At 39.9% G+C, this 10,841-nt stretch overlaps 1 non-coding gene across 1 annotated transcript; it reads left to right on the top strand.

The window, feature by feature from the left end:
- Window positions 1-8,464: 8,464 nt before the first annotated feature.
- On the top strand, window positions 8,465-8,570 carry LOC121968835. Its single transcript, XR_006108367.1, has one exon. It is a non-coding gene; the product is annotated as a small nucleolar RNA R71 (small nucleolar RNA).
- Window positions 8,571-10,841: the final 2,271 nt, after the last annotated feature.

Consider the following 10,841-nt stretch of genomic DNA (forward strand, 5'->3'; position numbering starts at 1 on the left):
CCGTTTAAATCCCAAAAATTTTCTAAAAAAATCCAATAATATTATTTATTTAATAACCTTATTATTTAATTATTATTTGGGCACTGTATTTTACAGTGTCATCTTTCACGTTGCCTTGAAGTATGGTTCCCTCGGCTCCACTCCATTGCTCCTCATCTGGTGGTCCCTTCAATGCACCATCCTTCACTAATTTAAAGGACTCAAGCCATAGGATGAATGTTTCAAACTTGGTCGCACCAAGTTTCTCATATGTGGTTCACCAAGTTCTGCCTGACTCAAACATACATACAAATCCATATGAAAATCTAACTTAAATTCTTTGACACACATCAAAACCATGATTGTACCTAATCAAATCTAGGTTGATTACATCCACAATCTCCTCCTTTTTTATGTGTGACAATATGTTTAAGTTAAGCATAAATAACAATTTGAAAATTATAAGCATAATGTAAACATGAAGCATAAAATTCAAGCTCCTCCTTAACTTATGCTCTATCACTTAATTTTTAGGTTTCTCACATAAATATAGAGAATTACAAGGTTCTAACTTAAATCTTACCATTTCTCCCTCTTTGACACCAATGAAAAGATTGCACTTAAGTCCCATGAACAATGTGATATCAATTTTGACTAAATTTGATCAACAATCAATTTCTAAAATACTTCAGAGTTGCTGGAAATAGACATAAGTCGACTACCTTTTGAGATAGTTGACTGGCACAAGCCAATCCAAATTCTGATTTCTAAAGATAACTTTTGAAATACATAAAAAATTCTAGAAAATTCAAAAAATCATAAAATTTTGAATACATATTTCTTTTAATGCCCTCTAATAAGGAAAAAAAATATATTTTTGAAGTTTTGAAACAAAATTTAAAACTATTTGAAACCATTCAATTTTGTATCAACTTTAAACACTTATTTTGAATTCTTATGTTTTAAAAGATAAATCCTTAGTTTATAAAACATAAAATTATTTTTAAAATATTTAAAATTTCTAACTATGATCTATGGGCAAGATGTCCATTAATTAAATATTTACTTTCCCCATAGTTGGTCAATGATCACTAAAATTTGATATATCTTATAATTCATCAAGGTGCCATAAGTATAAGTGAATTATGAGTATCATCCTATCATCTCATATCCATGTCTAAAAATATGTAAAGCAAGTCATGTTTATAGTGTGTTGTAAGATGTAATGAAGGTAATGGTCTTAATTTCCCCCTTTTATCTCAAGTCAACCATTTATAACAGAATTTTAAATTAAATCTTCTATGATTGACTATCCTAAAATCCTCTAACCCTTGAAGATTGAATTTGTCGCCCAATTAAAATTCTTTCTAATTGGATTAACCAAATATTCCTTAAGAATGCATTTTCTATCTACCTTCTTTGTTTTTGATTAGCTCCTAACAATTAGACAATAGTATGATTTCTCATTGTTGGATTCCATGTATCGTAACTCATTTTTTCTAAAGCTTGCTCTTTGACTCCCTATGATTATATTTAATGTATTGGAGCCAATTGTGAATTTCTCAAGAGCTTTACTAAGGTATTCTATCTTTTCTCTTAGTTCCTTATTTTCATCTTCTAAACATGAAACATTTGAACTAGAAGAAGCATGCATACTAGAGAAATCATTTACCTTAGAAGACATGGATTCTTATTTTTCCTCTAGAATATTAATCTCATTTTTTAAGGATTTATTTTTATTTTTAGCCTTAAACAAATCTTCATTTGTACTTGAAATAATTGTTACGATTCCGCAAGTGCACGGATTCGTAGTCAGTAATAAAGATTATCGATCCCACGAGGACTGGTTATAAGCACCAGTGATGGCACACTTAGGATTAACTACACGATGGTTGTAAGTAATCTAAGAAAAGAGATTTGGGAAGCGGAAACGAGAACTAACAACAAGAAGTATCAACCTGGTTTATGAAGAGTTCTAGGAGTTCCGTTTCATTGTGGTGGTATTGATGTATCACATACTATCCTATACTCATTGTCCATCAACATGCATTCACCGTAAGCTAAAGCAACTATCCTTAAGCACCAAACAAAGATGGTCCCTATGAAATCCTATTACAGTTAACTCCTGTCACTAGGGCGTCTCGGTAGATCACAAGGACACAACTCTAATTGATGGTATCAAAGATAGAATTAAGGAGCTTAGTTTGGTCTCTTACTTCCTTGTGGAGGAGTCACCTCTCCTTTCAAGGAAGTACCCTAGATGTCCGTGAACGGGTTACCCCTGTCACTAGGGCCCCTCGGGTGTACAATCTAAGGTATTCCCTATACGAGGTTGGCAATTCCTACACAATCAAATAACACGATATAGAGATCGAGTAGTCGAAACAAAGTAAGCAAAATCATCCAATGAATATAAGCATAATACGAGTCTTACATCAAAACCAATCCACAATTACTCCCTCATCCTAGAACAAGGACTCTACTCCATAGACGCAGGATAAAACCCCGAAGACATGATGTATTTAAACATACAATTCTCAAACACGAAGAGAGAAAGAAGAAGTATGCTTATCCAACGACGACGAGTGATCTTCGGATCCAATCCTTTGCTTCTGAAGTTGTTGTGATGATGAAAGATCGCTAGACCGATGTCCTAGATGATGTGGAACAATGCTAGAGTGATTCTCCTGTTGATGGTTCGCTTCCCAACTCTCCCCCTTGAGGAAAAGGGTTAAAACCCTTTTATAGGCTAAGGCGCAGCTGCGGGGGCACGACCGTGTAAGGATGGCAAGGTCGTGCCTTTCTTTGTCTCTGGCTACGCTGCATGGCCGTCCCAATTGGCATGACCGTGTGAACTCCGGGCTCGACTCCTGGGACATGACCGTGCAGGGTTGCACGACCGTGTGCTGCATGGTTGCGGTCATGGAAGGGCACGGGTGTGCAGAGTTGCACGGTCGTTCCTTGCTTGGTTACTGACTGTGAGGCTCGACCGTGCAGGGTTGCACGACCGTGCTCTGATCCCTCTCTAGATTGGCCACACGACCGTGCAAGGTTGCACGACTGTGCTCTCTGCTTTGTTTCGGTGCGTCGACACTCATTATTTTCGCTCCAAAAGTTATCCCTGTCAACACAAAATCAAACAAAGAGCAGATATCCAAACAAAAGAGTATATATGATGAATACATGATAAAAGAGATGATCATGCAAGGAATATATACGTATAAAGCAAGTGAATGCGCGTTAAAACATGCATAAACGATCATAATATTTACGCACATTACACCCCCAGACTTAAACTTTTGCTTGTCCTCAAGCAAAATGCTGCAAACTATGTTCATGAGTGCCTGGCAGTGTTTCATAATCCCTAGTGCATTCACCTAACTCTATCAACTAGTTTCATTGATAAGCATGATTGTTGAGTTACCTAAGTATGGCCTAAGTATAAGTTCTTTATGCTCGGTGCAATAAGTAGCCCAAACTCTTCAAGTTTCAATTCTTTGTCCTAGTTAAGTCGTCATACAATTGACTTCCTAATGTTCCCGGTGATAGGTACTTACTTACCACACACTTGGTTCATTTTTCTTAAATTACACAAGGTCTCAAAGGATACTTCTTGGAATCAAGAGAAACATAACATTCATTTCCCAGTAACCTAACTCGGTCTCAAAGGGGTGAATTGTTAGTTTCCACTTACGACAACTATTTTTTTTTATCCCTTATTCTTTTTTTTTGGTGCTATAGTGTAACACTAATCACACATGCGGGATGCATATGTTGGGATTTAGATTTTTCTAAATGAGCTTCCATGATCTGAGGTCATCCAGTAACCAAAATGTAAATAAGAAATCACCATGGGAACAAAAGTACTAAATAATTTGGATGAATCATAACTATTCCAAAAGTATTTCTACTATTCAAGTTTAAGTACTTAAGTGTATTGTAAATAAGATCCTTAAGGTTAGGCCAAAACTTATACCAAATTCCGTACAATACTTAGCTTATTTCATGCTACTAGAGATAGAGAAAGGAGATACACCAAACATACTAACACTATCTTGACAACAAAAAAACTAAGAAAATGCTAGTCATTTTGGTATCGGACAAGTAGCAAAAAAAGTAAAAGGTTTGATGTTCTCAAATATACCTCAAAACTAGAAATATGAATCCTATAAAATGCGAATAAACAAAGCAAAGTGCAAATGAGAATATAAAACTAGTAAAATGCGAATAAACAAAACAAACTAACAAAAAAAATGCAAAAAGAAAAGAAAACTCAACTCGACTCAGGTTGTGCAGACTGACACAACACCCCCCTAGACTTAGACTTTTCATCGTCCCGATGAAATCAATACGGTGGCGGGGGTGGGGTATAGGGGGTCCCCGATGTGTGACAGGGGGAAATCTAGGCATACCAAAAAGATGGCCAATGTGTTAATGATATTGATAAAGGGCATCTACTTGTTATCTGGTGATATCCATATCATTCATAAAATTTCTCATTCTTTCCTGGTCAATCTCATAATCCTGAACGAACCCTGTCACCTGACTATGGAAGTCCCTAGTAAACTGAAAATGATCCTGTACCTCCCTAAACTGGTCGTCAGATAACTTTAAGTGACCCTCCAACAATCGTTGTTGGGTATTTTGCTTCTCATGAAGGGAGTCTAAAGAGGCACGGAAGTCAGAAAAATCAAACCTAGAGGGTCCCGTGCCATATGCAAAAGAGTACCTAGGAGGTTCCGGATGTCCGGAAGGCTACGGGAATCCTGATGACGAGGGCTCTTGGTGGTACTTAGTTTCTTCTATAATGGAGGGTACTGTCTTAGGGTGTAAATCAGTAATCACCCAGATCGCGGGGTCACGAACTGAAGTGCGCTCGGGGCAAGGAAGGGGTAATGGAAAACCATTGTTCTTAGGGAAGGCAAACTCATTCTCATCCCGGAAAATCATCTTCATAGCAAGACAAGAATCAATATCGATCTTGTCATTACCATGAATCATCTCTAATCCATCAAGCTCACAACTCAGATTGACTACTATTTGGGTGATCAATCCACCAAACACTATCATCCCCGAAGATGCCTTAGCTGCCCTCAACAAAGTTTGCAAGAAATGAAATCCGGAATCAAAATTGACTTTATTCAACATCACCCAAAGAGAATAGAGTTCTATCTTTCTAACCACCCCATCACTCTCTCCTCGACCAAAGATCGTTTTGCTCATCACTCGGTGAAGGTATCTAAAGGTCGGGTTTTGCATGCGGGATGCCTTGGTTCTAGATGGTTCATAAGGGTCTTTTGATCCGGTTATTAATGTCCAAAATTCATTCCATCTTATTTCATCATCAAATCCCCGGGCACCGCCAATGGATAAACCAAAACAATTATTGGAATCACTAAAAGTCCACCGAACTTCTTTATTCATCATCCTAAAAGTTATGACCCCTACGTAGTCATCCTCAAAAGAAAATTTAACATCAATCGAGCTCAAAAATTCAAGGACTAGGCGGGGGTAAGTCGGTGCATGAGCGTACATAATATCATTCCAATCTAAAGAACTTATCATCCAATCTACATCATCCCTAATTCCTAGCATATCCATAGTAATGGGATCCATATATTTAGTGCATGTAATTTTTCTAGCGACAAGGATATCATATCTAGCTTTTTGTTCATGATTTCTAAAAATAATATTGAACTTGTTTTCGTTACCTTCGTCGCATGCCACCCTTTTTCCTTTGCCTTTTGAAGAAGACGTCTTCCCTTTGCCTTTGTCACCTCCTGGTGCATCTCCTTCGCCAGATACACTGCTTCCTCGACGAGGTCTCTTCAAGATCTGCAACATGGTGCAAGGTTTTGAGGAATTTCTTGTGGAGATGGGTCTTGAGGATGGAAGAGGAGGAGAAGGAAGGAAAAATAGGGAAGTTTCTTCTCTCTTTTCGAATTTGTGGCTTGAAGAAGTGTTATATCTAGATGTAGATCTAAGCAAAAATGAGCTCTAGAGGTGGGAATTAGGGTTTGATGAGGTGTAGTGGGGAGGAGAAGACTTTTTGGGAGAGAAGGAGATGGAAATTAGGGTTTTTGAGGAGTAGGCGGCGCACACGGGTAGGGGCACGACCGTGTCTTATAGACACAGCCGGGTTAGGTGGGATTCTACACGGCCATGCCAATTGGCACGACCTCCTCTTTTCTCCCCTCAGCCAAGGTTGCACGGTCATGCCAATTGGCATAACCCATTCCTCCTTCTATGCACATGTCGCACGGTCGTGCCAATTGGCACAGCCTAAGTCTTCTCCTTCTCTGGCAGTCTCGTACGGCCGTGCCGATTGGCACGGCCCGTGTTCTTCTTTTCTCTGCATAGGCCACACGACCGTGCAAGGTTGCACGGCCCGTGGCCTTCATTCCTCTGTCGGCTTCGCATGGAGACTCGCCTTTTGCCATTTTGGTTCCCCTAACGCCTCCATGCCCATGAAATGCTCACGACCAGCTCATGGAGGCTCTGCAAATCCTGAAAACGAATACCCAAAAATAAAAAAATAATAAAAGTACTCAACTAAACTTACTAAAACTAGAACAACGAACTAGAATGAAAAATCATTGGGTTGTCTCCCAAGAAGCGCTTGTTTTAGGTCTTTAGCTCGACCCCGTTTCAGTTAATGTGGACTAAACCCGTGGAAGCACGGCTCTCCTCCTAGGGTTAATGCTCCAGTCTGCGCCTTTAGTTTCGCTCGTGCAGGACAAATGTATTTCTTATTTCTCGCTGGAGGGGAACTCTCATGGAACTGCACTCCTCGACTTTGTGTAAGTTGATCTTGCTAGAGTTTCCCTGAGAAGAGGGGTCACATATGGAGGAATCAGATAAATCAAATTCAATCTTTTCTTTGTCGATCTCCAAGGATAACTTATGACTTTTCACATCAATGATGGCTTCAGCTGTGGCAAGGAATGGTCTTCCAAGGATGATCGGTATCTTGGGATCCTCCTCTATATCCAAGATAATGAAATCTGTGGGAACGATACATCCACTCACTTCTACTGGCACGTCTTCCACTATTCCCATTGGGTATCTACATTAATGGTCAGCTAATTGTAGTTCCATAGTAGTCAGTTTAATGTTCTGGAGTCCCAGCTTCTTACATAAAGAGTACAGAAGTAGGCTAACGCTAGCCCCCAAGTCGTAGAAAGCTCTCGATATGAGTTCAGAACCAATTTTGCACGGTATGGAAAAACTTCCTGGATCCTGAAGTCTTGGTGGAGTATTTGCCATAAATAGAGCGCTGCAATTCTCTATTAATGTTACGGTCTCGAAGTCACCCTTCTGCCTCCTGTTAGATAAAATACCTTTTAAGAACTTTGTGAACTTTGGCATTTGGTGCAGTGCATCTATCAGTGGTACTTCTACGTAAATTTCCTTAATTTTCTTTAGGAATCGGTTGAACTCTTCATCCTTCTGGGAGGTTATTAGTTTCTGAGGGAAAGGAATCATCTGACTTTGTGGGGGAATTTGAAGAGTTCCTTCAACTTTCTTAGTGACCTCCTCTCCATCCCTGTTATGGGTCTGATTGGGCATTGGGGGAGAGGGCTCTTCCCCTTGGTCAGGTCCTTTCTGAGTAATGATTTGGGGGTCTCCTAAAGTTTGTCTTCTCCTCAGCTCAATGCGGTTGCAATGTTCCACTGGGTTTATATCTGGCTTCCCTGGAAATGTTCCCTGTGCTCTTGAGATGGACTAGGCTATCTAGGCTATTTGGCTGTCTTGCATCTTTTGATGTTTCTCAGAATTTTCCATTCTTTGAGTTAACAGCTTGATCTCATTCTTCATCTCTTTTTGCTTTGAGAGAGCTTCTTCAAGCATCTTTTCAATTCTGGACAATTGTGAAGGTTGCTATTGAAAAGTCCATTGTCCAGATGAGTAGCCCTACTGCCCAGGTGAGTAGCTCTGTTGTCCAGGTTGATAGCTTTGTTTTGCTGGCCCTTGTTCTCGATTGTTCCGGTATGAGAAGTTTGGGTGATTCCTCCAACCTAGATTGTAAGTGTTGGAGTACGGATTATTTTGCCTTTGGTTGTAGCTGACTATCGCATCACACTATTCAAGTTGGTTTATCAATGCTTGTATTGGCCCTAGGGGGTAAGTATCTTGAGCATGATCCGTACTTCCGCAAGTTTCGCAAACATAAACTATCGCATTAGCTGTGTTGTTGTTGTTTCCCATGGCCTCAAACTTCTTGGTCAGAGCGTCTAGCTTTGCAGACATGAGAGTGATTGCATCTACGTCGAATTTTCCTGACGCTTTTATTGGATTCCCTGAAAAAGAACCACCAGATCTTTCTGATGCCCACTGATGGTGATTCTGTGCCACATTCTCTATGATCTCTTCAGCTTCATCAAGGCTCTTGTTCATCAGTTATCCTCCTGCTGTAGAATCGAGGGATACCTTCGTGTGATAGTTGATTCCATTGTAAAAGGTGTGTAGAACCAACCATTTCTCAAGGCCATGATGGGGGCACTGTCTCATCATACTTTTGAACCTATCACAGGCTTCAAATAATGATTCTGAATCTATCTGTTTGAAGCTTGCAATCAAATTCCTCATATGAGCAGTTTTCCTTGGTGGATAGAATTTGTCCAGGAATTCTGCTCACACTGCTCCCATGATGTAATGCTATTTGCTGGAAGAGAATTTAGCCACTGTTTTGTTCTGTCTTTCAGGGAGAATCCGAAGAGCAATAACCTTATTAATTCTGGAGGGGCTCCGTTCACTTTTATGGTACCACAAATCTCATAGAAAAGCTCTAAGTGGTGGTTTGGATCATCGTGCGGTCCTCCTCTAAATTGATTCTGTTGAACCATGTGAATTATTGCAGGCTTGATTTTAAAATTGTTAGCTTCGATTGGCGGTCGAGTAATGCTAAACCGAACCCCTCGTGCATAAGGTGCTGCATAATCCTTCAACAGTTTATCAGCCATCTCTGAAGATTCTTGTGTTGCTTGAAATGCTTTCTGTAAGTTTCTTCTTCTCAAGAAGATCCTATCGATCTATGGATCGAACGGTAGAAGTTGTCCTGAAAGATTAGCTCTTTGCATGCAAAAAATAAAATATAAAATATAGTAAAGAAGAAGAGATGAAATAATATTATTTTTGGCATTTTAATAAAAATGCAGAAGATAAAGAAAAATAAGAATAAAATTATTTATCTCTAAATGTAAAATATTAGAAAAAAATAAAGGAAAAGAAAACAAAGTCTAGTCTAATCTAGTATGACTATCACTAATGTTATAGACGCAATCCCCGGCAACAGCGCCAAAAACTTGTTACCATTCCGCAAGTGCACAAATTCGTCATTAGTAATAAAGATTATCGATCCCACGAGGACTGGTTATAAGCACTAGTGATGACACACTTAGAATTAGCTACACTATCAATGGTTATAAGTAATCTAAGAAAAGAAATTTGGAAAGCGGAAACGAGAACTAACAATGAGAAGTATCAACCTGGTTTATGAAGAGTTCTAGGAGTTCGGTTTCATTGTGGTAGTATTGATGTATCACATACTATCCTATACTCATTATCCATCAGCATGCATTCACCGGAAGCTAAAGTAACTATCTGTAAGCACCAAACAAAGACGGTCCCTATGAAATCCTGTTACGGTTAACCCCTGTCACTAGGGTACCTCGGTAGATCACAAGGACACAACTCTAATTGATGTTATCAAAGATAGAATTAAGGAGCTTAGTTTGGTCTCTTACTTCCTTGTGGAGGAGTCACCCCTCCTTTCAAGGAAGTACCCTAGATGTCCGTGAACAGGTTACCCCTGTCACTAGGACCCCTCTGGTGTACAATCTAAGGTATTCCCTCTACGAGGTTGGCAATTCCTACACAATCAAATAACACGATATAGAGATCGAGTAGTCGAAACAAAGCAAGCGAAATCATCCAATGAATATAAGCATAATACGAGTCTTACATCAAAATCAATCCATAATTACTCCCTCATCGTAGAACAAGGACTCTACTCCATAGACGTTGGAGAAAAACCCGAAGACATGATGTATTTAAACATACAATTCTCAAACACGAAGAGAGAAAGAATAAGTATGTTTATCCAACTACGATGAGTGATCTTCGGATCCAATCCTTTGCTTCTGGAGTTGATGTGGTGATGAAAGATCGCTAGACCGATGTCCTAGACAACATAGAACAGCACCAGAGTAATTCTCCTGTTGACGGCTCGCTTCCCGGCTCTCCCCCCTTGAGGAAAAGGGTTAAAACCCTTTTATAGGCTAGAGCGCGGCTGCGGCGGCACGACCGTGCCCTTCTTTTTCTCTGGCTGCGCTACACGGCCATGCCAATTGGCACGGCTATGTGAATTGGCACGACCGTGTGAACTCTGGGCTCGACTCCTGGGACACGGCCGTACAGGGTTGAACGGCCGTGTGTTGCATGGTTGCGGTCATGGGAGGGGACGGTCGTGCACGGTTGCACGACCGTTCCTTGCTTCGTTGTTATCTATGAGGCATGACCGTGCAGGGTTGCACGGTCGTGCTCTGATCCCTCTGTGGATTGACCACACAGTCATGCAAGGTTGCACGGTCGTACTCTTTGCTTTGTTCCGATGCGTCGACAATCATCGTTTTCGCTCCAAAAGTTGTCCTTGTCAACACAAACTCAAACAAAGAGCAGATATCCGAATAAAAGAGTATATATGATAAATACATGATAAAAGAGGTGATCATGCAAGGAATATATACGTATAAAACAAGTGAATGTGCATTAAAACATGCATAAACGATCATAATATTTACGCACATCGATAATTTTAACTAAAGTAAGAGTGGGAAGTTTATATACCTCACTTACCGAGA

This window comes from Zingiber officinale, chromosome 3B (genome assembly GCF_018446385.1).
Source record: "Zingiber officinale cultivar Zhangliang chromosome 3B, Zo_v1.1, whole genome shotgun sequence".
NCBI lineage: Eukaryota > Viridiplantae > Streptophyta > Magnoliopsida > Zingiberales > Zingiberaceae > Zingiber > Zingiber officinale.